This window comes from Delphinus delphis, chromosome 20 (assembly GCF_949987515.2).
Source record: "Delphinus delphis chromosome 20, mDelDel1.2, whole genome shotgun sequence".
Classification (NCBI taxonomy): Eukaryota; Metazoa; Chordata; class Mammalia; order Artiodactyla; family Delphinidae; genus Delphinus; species Delphinus delphis.
This window is the reverse complement of record NC_082702.1, coordinates 18,848,147-18,862,702: the sequence shown is the minus strand read 5'-3', so window position 1 is coordinate 18,862,702 and position 14,556 is coordinate 18,848,147. Positions and strand designations below refer to the sequence as shown.

Here is a 14,556-nt window from a genome sequence, read left to right as displayed (position 1 = left end):
CATTAAAAACAAAAGCCTCACCTTTGCATCTTGTTCCTTCATCAGATAACATGATGAGCTAATTACTCAGATATAAGCATTATCTTTCAGACAAAAGGATGAAAGGGCTTAACTATGTATCTGTGGTTTCTCTATCATAACATCCTTGGAGACAAAACTTAAATCATAATTTTATTAATGACACACAGAGGATGGGATCAATTTTTCCATAGACTCAGAACTTGGCAATGAAGAGATCAGACAGAAAAGTTGAAGAAAGGAAAAGAAAAAAAGTAAACCTGGGACACTCTGTTCTCCACATAGAGCTTTCTCTTCTCAGATGAATCTGAAAGAGAAATAAAAATAAAATAAACAAAATAAACCAGAGGTCATTTTGTGGGCAGATTCCAGCTCCAGGGGTCCCTGTGATTTGTTCAAAGGAAACCGACCACTTCCCCATGCCCCTTGCAGAGATGGCTTGTCCTGCTGGTACCCATCACGTCAGTCAATCCAGGTGATAAGAACAAAAGTCACTTAAGACGGCCACTTCAAACCCCACCAATTACTTGACCCTCGTGAAGAATGAAAGGAAAAAAGTATCCATCAAAACTTCCATAATGTTCACCAAAAGGAGTGAAAACAGCCACAAAATCAGTCAGTAAAAGAAACAGCTTGCCTTGCCCTTTTCTTAAAACTGGTTTTTATTTTCTATCTGACTAGCAGAACCATTTAAGATCCTTGAGGGGGCTTCCCTGGTGGCACAGTGGTTGAGAATCCGCCTACCAATGCAGGGGACACAGGTTCGAGCCCTGTTCCGGGAAGATCCCACATGCCGCAGAGCAACTAAGCCCATGGGCTACAACTACTGAAGTCTGGGCGCCTAGAGCCCGTGCTCTGCAACAAGAGAAGCCAGCACACTGCAACGAAGACACAACACAGCCAAAAATAAATAAATAAATTTATTTTTAAAAAAAGATCCTTGAGGGCCTTCAAAGACCGTCTACTACCAGACTATCAGCTGAAAAAAGGTGTCTTATTAAGGATAAAATGTTAAAGAGAACATCCGACACTGTATTTCATAATTAGACTTTCAATTTCATACATACATTGCAACTGCATTTTATAGTTTGGTCTGGAACATAGGCCTGGGGTCACTGAGCCCCTGGGGTGTTTCTCTCCCCAGATCTCTCTCTGAGGACAGTCCTACCTGCTGGAAAGCCTGGATCCTGGAAGGCTTCTTCTGGGAAGACTTCTCTCTCCGTCCCCTTCCGCCCTTGTTTTCCCCTTTCTTGTCTGTTGCTCTCCCCTGGGACACCCCGCCCTGGGAACAGCATATATTATGTTTCCCTTCATTGTACACACTGAGTGGAACCCGCTTCCCACACCAGGCTGCAAGCTCCTGTGAGCTGGGGCTCTGAGGTCTTCATCTCCCTCCAGCACCTGGCCCAGGATGGCTGCCTTCAGGGACGTGGCAGGCGAGTGAATTAAGTTGCTGAGTGGGAGCAGCCCCAGACCAGGATGACAGGCACAGGAAAAGAGTTACCAACTACTTTCAGGTGTTATCACAGAGGGCCAGCCGATGGGGAGAGCCAGGAAACTCCAGCCTGGGCAGCTGGGAGGTGCGCTCCACAGGTAGGTATGGGCCACCTTGCGGAGTCCTGTGGTGGGTTTTGCCTTGAACAGAGGGTTGATTCAGAACTAACTGTGAGGCTTGAGTCTCCCTGATCGTTTCTTGACATCCAAGCTGGTAGATACCCTCTGTCTCAGCATGTGACATGGGAGCTGTAAATTCCCCTGGAGACCTCTCCTACTAGGTAAGATGCTATTACTCCCCAGGGTCCTCTTCACTGGGACCTGGGTGCGTAAAGGAGAGAGAAATCAGCCCCAATGCAGAGGGAGAGAATGGCGATCAGGGAAGGCTTCACGGAGGAGGGGGCAGAGCTTGTCTGTGCTATGATCCCACGGCACAGGTGCCCGTGTTCACAAAGTTTGCACACCTCTACGGAGCATGTGCTCACCCCTCCCGTGGTGTAAATGCACCTCCTTTGTCACCTGTGTCTGACACTTAATGCATGCCCCATAAATATAAGATAGAAGTAGCAAAGAACAGCTTGAAAAGCAAATCTAGCCTGACTTTGCATTCTCTCTGGAGAGCCAGTCCTTTTAGAGATTACATTTGACTGCCTTTTGTGAGGCATCTGCTCTCAAGTTCCCCAGAATCCTTGCCACACCCTGTAATCTTATAGCCGATTCACTTCGTTCAATTTACATTACCTGAATGGCCCTGGTAGGCTTCTGCATTTGCCACCCTTGCCATGTGTGAATAAAACCATAGGATACTGAAATGAAAGGTAGGATTCTGATAAGGAGAAATGAATCCAGAGGCAGTGCAGATGGCAGGAAAGCAAGGATGAAAGGATGAATATAAGGGTGTTCTCTGGGGTGTGTAGGAATGGTGAGGGGTCAGCTGTAGCTGTCATAAAGGAAGGGATGTGCACAAGTGGAAAGGTAAGAGTCTGATTATAAATAGAGGCAAGATGGGACCTGCTCTCTGGGGCCCGGCCAGTGGAAATCTGACCTTGGCCCCAAACTATCATTTTCAATCCATCTTGGAAATTTTTGTCATGTCTGCATACCATCTGTTCTTAAATTTACTAAAAAAAATTTGCCTAACTTAAAAAGAAAATCCATCCTCGCCCAAAGAAATGAGCTCTATCAAATTCATAATTTTCATGTGCTAGTTACAAATCTTCTAATGTATTTTTATTTTAATGAAAATATTATCCCAAAACATCGTTCTGTTACCACCGCAAAGTATTTAACCCACTGATCTAGGGATGCAGGTTCTACATTGGGAATCACTCCTTAGCCTTTCTTTTGCCAAAAAGCAAGACCATGACAAAGATTTTTACTCAAATGAAGCCACATTTGGGGGGAAACAAGTCAGCCTTGATGAATCAGGGTGTCTTTGCTCAGCTCTCCAATTTTGAGACTCAGAATCCTTTTGGACTTTTCCTGTCTCAGTGCCAGTGAGTCACAGATTGTGTTCGTTCTTCTAATCTAATCTCCCCTCAACTTCTTCCAGCCTCTCCCTACTGACTAGGGCACGATGAGTGGGGTGGGCCAATGTCACCTGAAGCTCAACCTGGCAACAACTGAACCCATTCTGAGTAGATGGTAGAGCCAGACTGCTGGGCTCACAAGCCAGCCCCACCACTTACACCTGTGTGATTGCAAGCACACAGCTTAGCTTCTTCACACCCTATTTTCATTATCTGCAAAATGGGCATGATAATACTAACTGCCAGGTAGGGCCGAGCAAATAAGTTCATGCATGTAAACACTTAGAACAGTACCTAGAACATAAAAATCCTCAACGTGTGAGCTATCATTATAGTTACTATTTATTATTGTATCCCACTTAATAGATCTTTCCCAAACACCCCATTCTTCAAAGGTCTCAAATTCAATCCCCACCCTCCTTGTCTTCTACCCAGCTCTGCTGTCTCTTCCTAGGAGGAAGCCATTAAATCCACCCTCTCTTTTTTCTTTTTCTTTTTTTTTTTTGCCGTACGCGGACCTCTCACTGTTGTGGCCTCTCCCTTTGCGGAGCACAGGCTCTGGACGCACAGGCTCAGCAGCCATGGTTCACAGGCCCAGTCGCTCCGCGGCATGTGGGATCTTCCCAGACCGGGGCACGAACCCGCATCCCCTGTATCAGCAGGTGGACTCTCAACCACTGCGCCACCAGGGAAGCCCCTCTCTCTTTTTTTTTTTTTTTCATTTTTATTTTTTATCCACTTTATTGAGATATAATTGTCATGTAAAAATTTTTAAATTTTTATTGGAATATAGTTGATTTACTATGTTGTGTTAGTTTCTGCTGTTCAGCACAGTGAATCAGTTATACATATATCCACTCTTTTTTTAGATTCTTTTCCCATATAGGTCATTACAGAGTACTGAGAAGAGTTTCCTGTGCTACACAGTAGGTCCTCATTAGTTATCTACTTTATATATACTAGTGTGTGGAAGATGTGGTACATATATACAATGGAATATTACTCAGCCATAAAAAGAATGAAATTATCCCATTTGAAGCAATGTGAATGGACTTAGAGACTGTCATACTGAATGAAGTTAAGTCAAAGAGAGAAGGACAAATATAGTATGATATCGCTTATATGTGGAATCTAGAAAAATTGTACAAATGGATTTATTTACAAAACAGAAACAGAGTCACAGATGTAGAAAACAATCTTATGGTTACCAGGGGGGTTGGGGGGAGGGATAAATTGAGAGATTGGGATTGACATAAACACACCACCCTCTCTTTTCCATGGTACTCCCACTCTTGGACCAATCTCTATTCACTTCATTCCCTGGTCCCAGAATCAGCCTCCAGCAAATTGCATCACTTACCCCATCCATCCAATTGGCCTAGATCACCTTTCTGTTCCTTTGCTCTGTAATAGCCAATGTTTCCCTATTTTCTGGCCACTCAAGAGCAAGTTCTCTGAAAGACTTCCAAGTCCAGCCATATTTGACCACACACAGTCCTGTCACCTGTATCTCGTATTGACCCGACTACACTATCTTCCTGGGACAGATCTTTCCACCACTCCCCAAATGGGTATACTCAGACCACCTATATACATTCCCCATTGCTCTCACCACTCCTGTCCCTGAAGCCCCCTTCATAATTATATGACCAAGTCCCCCTCTTCAAGCAGCACATCTGACTCCCATTGCTCTCATTATGGCCCAGGAAGTTGGCAAGAGACCTAGATTTATTTATTCTCCGAGCCCTGTTGTCTGAGGTTGTGGGGAAACGAACCTAGCTAAACCAATCACAGTCTTTGGGAGCCCTTAGTGACTGGTCCAAGTGAATCAGGTGAAGCAATCAGAATCCTTCTAGAGGTCACACTGATTGGTCCAAGTGAGTTAGCTGAACCAATCAGAGTCATTCCTGTGGAGTTTCTAACTGGAAGTGGTGGGGAAAACTTTTTTCCACTGGGGAGGCAAGCTCAGAACTAACTGGGAGGAGCTGCCAGCCTTGTGGGCAGGCTGACACTGAGGGAAACAGGTCAGAGAGACAAAGATAAAAAGAGGAAGTCCTGAGAGCTTTGAAACTCTGGTTCCAGATACCCCTTCCCTCTCTGTAACCTAACATGAAAATACCTCCAAAATCCTGCCAATAAGTAACCACCCTGCTTTTTTCTTTTTAAAGCTATCCCGAGTTGGTTTATATTTTTGGAAAGGAGAAAAAGCTTATAGGCTGTGCTGCACAGCCCAGTCTTGATTAAGTGTGTATATTTTTTGCTTTTACTTGTGCACATATGAGTCATCTCTCTCCATAAGGGAAAAAATCATGTCTCCTGCTGCCCTCGCTTCTCTCTTGGCATTTAGCACAATCTTGGGCACCAAGTAGACACTCACTAGATACTTAGGCCCATAGAGCAGGGGTCCCCAACCCCCAAGCCATGCACTGGACCAGTATTAGTCTGCAGCCTGTTAGGAACCGGGCCGCACAGCAGGAGGTGAGCGGTGAGGGAGCGAGCAAAGCTCCATCTGTGTTTACAGCCGCTCCCCCTTGCCCCCCATCACTCACGTTACCGCCTGAGCCATCCCACCACCCACCCTCCCCGTGTGTGGGAAAATTGTCTTTCACGAAACCGGTCCTTGGTGACAAAAATGTTGGGGACCGCTACCATAGAGTATGTTACCATGGGCTTGTAGGTCCAGTTGCAAACAGGAAAATTCTAGATCATCTACAGCTAGCCTAGTCACAAATGTGAAAGAATTGAGTCACAGAGAATTATGGTTTTCTCAGTAAAGGTTGCTTAAAACAAAAGCCCATTTATCTGCCTGCAGAAGACATTTAATCAATTTACATGAGGGATTTCAAAATTAGTCAGACTGTAATGAACTATGAAATACTGATTAATGCATTTTTGCAATGTTTGATTAAAAACTTAACATGTATGCTAACACATTTTTACTATTACAGCATTTATATGTTAAAATTTTGTTTCTTACAACTACCAGAATAGAGATTCTGAAATGCACAACCAAAGTATGTTTCTGGTGAACAATATGTTCTTTCTACCAGGAAGTGTTTCTTGATGCTGAAGAGGTGTTTCATTTTTGGAGAGTGGAGTGAAGTAGCCCATGGGGTACCTTCGGTATGGACCTCATTATTAGCTATTAAATTATTTGAGAGTTCTCCAGAAACCACTAGGAAAGGAGGCAGCCCATCTCCCTCCCCAGCCCTCCCCTAACAATCAGGCATTCTCCAAGAGACAAAACAATCCTGATTTTAGGAAGGCAGAAGGGGGCAGAATTTTCTCATTCTTTTGGCTGGAATTTGAATTTAGCACTACTGGCCAAAATGTTTATTAGTTCCTCCCCCCACCCAGGGAATTAGCTGGCTATGAATTGGAAAGTTTCCAAAATCCTCTTGAACTTACAGAGGCCATGGTTTTAATCTTCTGAGGATGCATCCAAGGACTTTTGTGTCCATATATTTCATACTGAAGGCCAGTCTCTTTAATGTAACTAGAATGTCATTTCTCTTGGCAAGATCAACCAACCCAAAACATAGGGTGAAACTGGAGTCATGAAAGGGAAAACTGTTAACCTGCAAGAATCCAATCAATTAGAGTATGATCTTCCTAGTTTCAGTTACTTAAAACAAATCCCACTTGCACACATGCAGAAGACATCTAAACAGTTAAATTGACACACGCCAAAATAAAGTGTTAAAAATTAGCCACTCAAGAATTTGGAGATGGAGTCCCACAGTAGGTTTCTAAGACTACTAACACACTGAGCGTGGCCCCAGCCATGAGATGATCTGACAAACGCTGGTTTTGAAAAGTGCTTCAGAGGAAGTCCCATCGCCACAGAGGATGCTAACTCCAAAACAGAAATACACAAATGCATTCACCTAGAGAAGAGGGAGAGGTCACATGTGTGAGCACGCACGTGAGTGAGCGTAGTGAAAGGAACATACTTCATGATTATCACGAGCACAAGCAATTATCTCACATTTAGATTTTAAGACTCCCTTAGAATTTAAAAAATCATTATTTTGCAGGATCGCCATTATTCTGATTCATTAGCAAGGCATACTTATTAGGATCTTAAAATAACCAGGATGCTGGACATGTAAAAACATGTTTCTTGCTGTCATGACAACTAAATAACAACAATAATGCTCACATCCGAATGACTACAGGGAACACAGTTATTCTGCCTGAATATAGATAAGTTAATTATGGAATCATCAAAAGAACAACAGCTTTGTCAATGCAAAGATGATTCTAAAATAATCAATAATGACAATCTTGTTTGGTAATTGGCTATTTGTTTCCAATATAGGATCTACATTTGGTCTGCATGAAAATTCAGCAGGCTGTTTAGCCAGTAGAAGAAAGAAAAAAAGGAAAATCTTTCAGTTTAGGGCTGGTGGTTGTCAGTAGCAACAAATAATGGAAAATTGCCATCTGGCTTCTTTTTTTAAATGAGATTTGAATAATCAATTTAATAATGGATAGAGCACTTGCTTACAGAAATAATCCATTGTCATCGCTGGGGGGGGAGAAAAACTTTGGCACAGAAGACAAAGCTCTGCAGTAGGACTATATGGTAAAGCAAATAAACAACTACCTACATGCCACAATTTTTATTTTCACTGCTGACTTCACATAAACTGGAGGATAACTCTTCCTCCTATATGCTTAGCTTTTCACATTCAGTGTTTAATAATCAGGACCAGATCTACAGAGCAATCGGTTTGCCATAGGCATTCAGCTCTACTGGGTCATAGAGAAGGAGACCCACACAAATGGTTGATCCTTTTAGCACATCCTTCCCCCAACATCATGTGACATATAGTGGGAGAGACCTGATTTCAGTAGAACAGAGGAAATCAGAATGCATCTGGCTATGTTGTGTGCCTGTGTGCTTCCTCTACTGCACCAGAGGAAAAGACTATTTAGAAATAGAGAAAAAGAGAAGAGAGTGACACCAAGGTTCAGGGTGACTCATTCATTTACATGATAAAAATGAAAATATCAGGGAAAGAAATTCCTACCCCAAGCGAAGCAGAAATGATGACACTGGAATATGGGACTTGTGTCATGTCATTATATTTTTTTAATGAAATATGCATGTACAGTATCCCATTGGCCTCAAACGATCCTTGAATCTTTTACTAGAAAATTCACCATGTAGTTTGATAGAGAAATAAGGGATGAATTTCAGGCCCTGTCACTTTTTGGAAAGCAGCAATAAGGCTCCAAACAGCAGCATCTGGGGGCTACTGACATATAGGACTAGAAGGCGGGGGTTTCTCATCACCTTCGTTTGAAGGTGCTCGAAAACTTGAGGGTATGAAGTAGGATTGCCCTGTTGAGTCCCCACCGCTGGCTGTTCTTTCCATGGAACACCTAATCCACTGGGGAAAGTTCTCTTTCATCCTGCATTGATCTTTATCCTTGGACTTTGTCATTCTATAATTTCTCCTCTGAGGTTCAGAACCTTTGCTTCTTTTCTCACAAAAGTCTCATCACTGTTCACCTCTGCCCCTCCCCCAAACCAATATATTTCTTATTTACTCCCTTGGGACCTCCAGTTGACTCAGCCCTTCCCTGGATCAGGGTCCCATTGACTCCTTTCATTCATCAGGGAAGATATAGCTGGTTTACTCTCATCCTGGAGATCCCTCTGGGACCCACGTTTGCACCACGCTTACTGGTGCTTCCTTGACCCAATGCACCTCTACCCCATTCCTGCCTTGGGCCACAAAGCATTTCATAAGATCTCGGATCTCACTCACATCCTCTGCACATTTGTGCTGTACAACACCATCTCAACCCTCCTTCCATCCCCACTGGGTCTTGTCCATCCCCCAACCGGAGCCCCCCAGCGACCACACACATTTTCCCCATGCTTCCCAAGACTCGCACCCTACTTCCTGGAAAGAGCAAAGACAGCAGGCACCTTTCCACAACTACCTGTCACCTGTACTCCGTACAGGGCTCCCATCTCTACCTGAATTTCTGCTGTAAATTGGAAGACTTGGGAAAATTCCAAACACATTTTTATGTTCTTTTCACCACTAATAGAATCAGTTCAAGCAGAAGCTCCCATCCTCAGGAAAGAGGTGTTTTCCACCTTACCAGTCGAAATCTCTTACCCTTATACTCCATCCCCTCTCTCCCTCCTTCTCCAGATCTCTAAATGTCCCCTCATCCCAGAAGCTTCAATCTCCTCCTTCCCGCTGGTTCCTTCTCCTGTCGTACTCAGATTAATCCTGTCTTGAAAAGGAATAAAAATTCCCCCATTGGCTCAGCATCCTAGATGCCCAACGACCCACTGGGTACCCAGGACAGGGGTCCAAGAGAGACACCTGCAGTTCACATGCCTCCCAGAACCTGAGAGCTCAGAGGACAGGTATATTAGTCTGCTAGGGCTGTCATAACAAAACACACAAACTGGGTGACTTAAACAACAGGTATTTATTTTCTCACAGTTCTGGAATCCGTAAGTTCAAGACCAAGGTGTTGGGCGGTTTGGTTTCTCCTGAGGCTTCTCTCCTCAGTTTGTAAGTGACAGTCTTCTCTCTTTGTCCTCACATGGTCTTTTCTCCATGTGCACACAGCCCTGGTGTCTCTTTGTTTGTTCAGATTTCCGCCTTTTATAAGGAAACCAGTCATATTGGATTAGGGCCCATGTTAACGACCTCATTTTAACTTAATGACCTCTTTAAAGACCTTTCTCTAAGTACACCCACATTCTGAGATATTGGGGAGTTAGGACTTCAACATATGGATTTGGGGAGGACACAATCCAGCCCATTCTCACATGTGAGATCATCCAAACAGTGTGCACCAGTGAGGAAAGGAAAGCAGTCGGTCCCGGGGAGCCCAAACAGTCTGGGAAGGGAAGAGAAGGAGATTGGGTCCCCAAAGTCAAGATTGGAGGGGTTCAAGCAGGGGAGGCTGATCCCTAGAAACCAGTGCTGTGGGGCGAACAAGCTGAGTGAAAGCAGAGAGGAGATCCATCAATCAGGCTGTCCCTGGTGCCTTTGCAAAATGAAGTCGGCAGTGCTGGACACAGAAACCAGATTACCGTGATCTCAGCAGCTAAATAGGAGGGAGAAAAGCAGAGGCCAAGGGCACATAGGAGATTCCTGAGTGATCAAAAAGAAGGAGGCAAAAGGAGAAGGCCAGGTTGGGGATACTGAGAGTTGGGGTGAGGAAGGATAATTGTACCGGAAGAAACAAAATAAAAAGCCAAACTAATACAGTTTACTTAGTTCGTATGCACTATGTCTAAAAACCAAAAGCATTGGTTTAGAGAAAATCAATTAGAAGTTCAAACCAGGTTTATTATAATGATCACTATAATAATAATTATGATTTATTTGTTTATCAGAGATTCAATGAACACGTTACAGTTATCATTTCATGAAAGTACCATCTCTGCCTAGATTTCTGCTGTGACACAGAAGATAGGAATACCCCAAACACATTTTTATATCCTCATCAGCACTAATGGACTCGGTTCAAGCCACAGCTTCTACTTAACTAAGTGACTTAGTGTGACAATGGAAATACAAGCAGGTCTCTGTGCTTGAAGTGTGCTCATGGTTCTTTCCAAATTTAGAGTACTATCTCTGTGCTACCTTCCCTGCCCCATGAGCATGTGGTTCTGCCCTATCACTGACATTCTTGGTGGGCACTCAGGGAACTATTAATCCTGGTAGCCACATTTGCAAGTCTGTTCAGGCTTGTGACACGTGAACTGGCTTGCTAGGTGTTTGACCTGGGATATCAGTTGCTAACAGGTCTAACATGAAGTAATCTTCCATAAGAAGATTACTCCCACAAGCATAAAATATTGGCCATTGCATATAATGGTAATTTTTTTGCTCTATTCAGGCAAGGAAGCCCTTATTAAAGGAGTCTTCTCTATATTTAAAAAGGGATCCTCTCTGCCTCAGAGACTCCAGCTTATGGAAGCTACTTGTACAATGGTAAACCCATCAACCCGGCAGTAATGAACAGGTTGATAGCGTTTTGCTGGAGGTAAGGTCTGGACAAGGCTCTTATTTGGTGATTTTACTTGAGAGCATGGTCAACTTTCAAGCCTTGGCTCTATCGACCTCTTTGGAAAAATCTAAAACCTACTCTACATGAAGCAGGAAAGGCATTTCCTGAGGATGGGGTGGTGACCAGCACCTCTTCTCAAAAAGACAAATGCAGAATTGTGCAGGAAAGAAAGGCACAAACACGCTGTGATTCGGCAAGGAGAGGGTGATTGACTCAAGATGGGGTGATAAAGATCAATTGCCGTGGCTTGGAGATATGACACCAACAAAGTTACAATGACATTAGCACAAAGAGAGAGACACAAATCCATTACAAAGATACAATCAAATATTCAAAAAAGGCTGGCATGCTCATTACTTGTTCATGCTAATACAAGTATATTAAGAAATCTAAACAGTGTTAGCGCTCAATCACTCACAAACCAAATGAGGTTTTGCATTTATCAGACCCCAGTCATCAGGGCCCAGTATAGCTGTACAAAGGTGGTAATGTGACATAACTGGAGATATTTATATCAGCCTACATGGACTGAGAGATACACTAGGATTTATTAAACTGAGTAGTGCCGTCACATTCAGCAGAGCAATAAAAGAAATAACTGTGCAGAAGTCATTTCCCCAGACAATAAGATTTACCTTTGCAATCTCTTAAAGATGTTGTATCTGTTTTCAAAGGGTCGCTGGCAGCATTTCTGACCTTAATAAACTATTTACAGATTAATTTTTTCAACAAAGAATGGGGTGCCCAAAAGTAGGTTCCATCTTTGAGAGCTAGCAACAGTGACAGTCTCCCAGCCTTTCTTTTCCTGATGACTCTGAGCACAGCCAAGCATATTCCATTTTCTCAGGGACCGCTGTCTTTTATTGAGTGACATGACCTCAATTTCCAATAAAGAGAAGTCCCGTTCAGGACACCCCCATAGTGCTCAAGCACATGGATTTGGGGGAGCCTGAGAGGACATTTAATAAGATACATGAGTTTTACAGTGAGGAGCACAGCATGAAACACGACAGAATATTCTTGAAAATGGATCTATCTTCAACATGAGAATTTTATTACAAGTTTTGCTCTCTTCCTCCTTCTAGAAGATTTCTGCCACCCTGGCTTCTGAGATAATCCTCTCTTTCTCCAGCTTTTCTGCCTGCTTTGGTGAGTCCTGCTTCCCAGGCCTTGATGTGGGTGTCACCTACATTTCTACTCTTTACTTTGACTCTGTCTCTTCACTCTCCTTGGCTGAACTCATCTGTGCCCACAGCTTCCACGTACTTACACTCTGGAAATTCTCAAAGTTACATCTCTGGCCCAAACCTTTCTCTGGAATCTGGGAGCCTCTGACCTGATCTTGCACCTCAGCTCAACACCAGGCAGGCAGGCAGCCTACAACCCAGAGTCTCACAGAGAGTCACCTGTGAAGCATCTCCATCCCTTCCATCTGTCCTCCCGGGAAATGCCCCACTACAGGTCCTCAGCCGCTTCCTCATCCACGGCTGCAATCACGTTCCATCTCTCCTGCCCCCAGGATGGTCTTTCTGAAACGTATCTTGGATCCTGTCACTGTCCCTGCCCAAATGGCTGTGAGTGGCCTACAGAGAACACCCAGGTCTCCGTGCTCTCGGGAAGCATGTGCCCTCACTGAGGTTTAGGAAGGCTATGTTATGACTGCACTGTAAGACACACCGTCCCCCACCAGTGGTCCATGCACCTGCATTCTTCTTGCTTACCCGTGTGTGCAATGCCTGGACAGCCTTCTTTCTCTCTCCATTGTCTAGCTCAAAATCATCTCTTGGGGGAACAGCCCAAATCAGCCACCCCTCTGCCATGGGTCTCCTTGGGCCCTTGCCATCCTCCTGATGCCTCCCAGCGAGATGTATTTGTGACTCTGGCTGAGTCCCAGAACAAGCTGCTAAATGCCTTGCCCTGGCACCCTGTGCCCCTCATCCCAGCAGCCCAGGCCCAGCCTGATTCCTGGCCCACAGCAGATGCTGCCCTATTCATTGCAAAATGTCTTCTTTTCCTCTGTTTCTCTTCAGTGTACGATGGCCAGAATTGGGATCAAAAGTCTAACAGTTAGGTCATGCTTGGTGTCAGGTAGAAGAGAGAACTCTTTCCCAATAATCCATGTCATAATCAATGCAGGTCATCTGAAGAGCTCTATGGTACTGTGCTGATCCAAAGACACTCCAAAAGACACATGAAAGGATATCCTGCTGCTGCCCCTGGCAGTTCGGAGTCTAACTGGACAGTGCTAAGTAGTGGTTTCAAGGAACATAAAAATCAGCAGGTGGGAATTCCCTGGTGATCCAGTGGTTAGGACTCCGCCCTTCCACTGCAGAGGTTCTGGGTTTGATCCCTGGTTGGGGAACTAAGATCCTGCAAGATGTGCAGCCTAAAAAAAATAATAATATTAATTAATTAATTAATTGCAGGCTGTAACTTTAAAAAGAAAAATCAGCAGGTTCCAGCACGGTCCAGTAGAAAACTACCTGCTGGAATAAAGTTTGAGGCACTATGGGTCAGAATGCTGGTTCCACCCTACCAGGTGTGTGCCCTGGATCTCTGGCTTCAGTGTCCTCACCTGAACGTGTCTTCCAGGCGAGAACACTAGCATTGACCCCATAGACGTTGTTGGAAAGTAAGCCCCACATGGGTTGGAACATTGTCTCCCCCATTCACTGGTGTATCCCCAATGCCTGGCACTTAGAGGGCACTCAGCATATATTTAGGGTGGAAGGAATCAGAGAATGAGAAGATGATGAATGCTATGATATAGAAACAAGGAAATTTTCAGGGAGAGATGACTCCTAAGGTGAACCTTAAAGGAAGTTTGAAATATAATGTGAGTTTTGTATTTTTGCTTCCACGCTCAAAGAAACCAACACTTTTTCCATTTTCTAGTTCGTATGCTGGCTGCAGTATACAGTGACTCAATGTCTTCCCCTCCATCTCTTCATCTGTGCAGGGGACGATTCTTTTATATTCCCAAGGGGGCCGCTTGCACTTTTCTCTATCAAAGGTCATCAGCAGCAACTTCTCCTTCTCTAACACAATTATCAGGCTTCTTCCACACCCCACGCCCCTCTCTGAAGGAGTGCACTGCTCTGCCTGTGAGAATATGCTCCAGATGCCCTGTGTCCAGGCTGACATCAGCTAATTCGGACAAGTGGAGGAAAAGGGAAGAATGGGCTAGAGACTCTTGTCTATCAGAATAGAAAGCTACAAACTAGAAACCAACAGAATGATGTCCACTTGAGCTCTTTCTGGGCCTATGATTTTCTACCAGCTCATTCACCAAATATTTAATGAATGTCAGTGAACAATATAGAAAGGCCCTCTGTTTGAGGAACTCATAATGTTTGTAAGCAGAGTATCAATCAAGCATTCCACTTAAATAAAAGAAATAAAACCAGGCTGTAAAGCCTAGTTCAAATGTCGTCTCCTTGGAGAACCTCTTCTTCGT

The 14,556-nt window shown here is 44.1% G+C and overlaps 1 long non-coding RNA gene across 1 annotated transcript in view; it reads right to left on the bottom strand.

Moving 5' to 3' along the window:
* Window positions 1–220: 220 nt before the first annotated feature.
* Window positions 221–14,556, bottom strand: part of LOC132416302 (uncharacterized) — a 176,383-nt gene continuing 162,047 nt past the window's right edge. Inside the window, exon 4 of the long non-coding RNA XR_009517541.1 lies at window positions 221–325. This is a non-coding gene — a long non-coding RNA (uncharacterized lncRNA). The remainder of the gene's footprint in view (window positions 326–14,556) is intronic.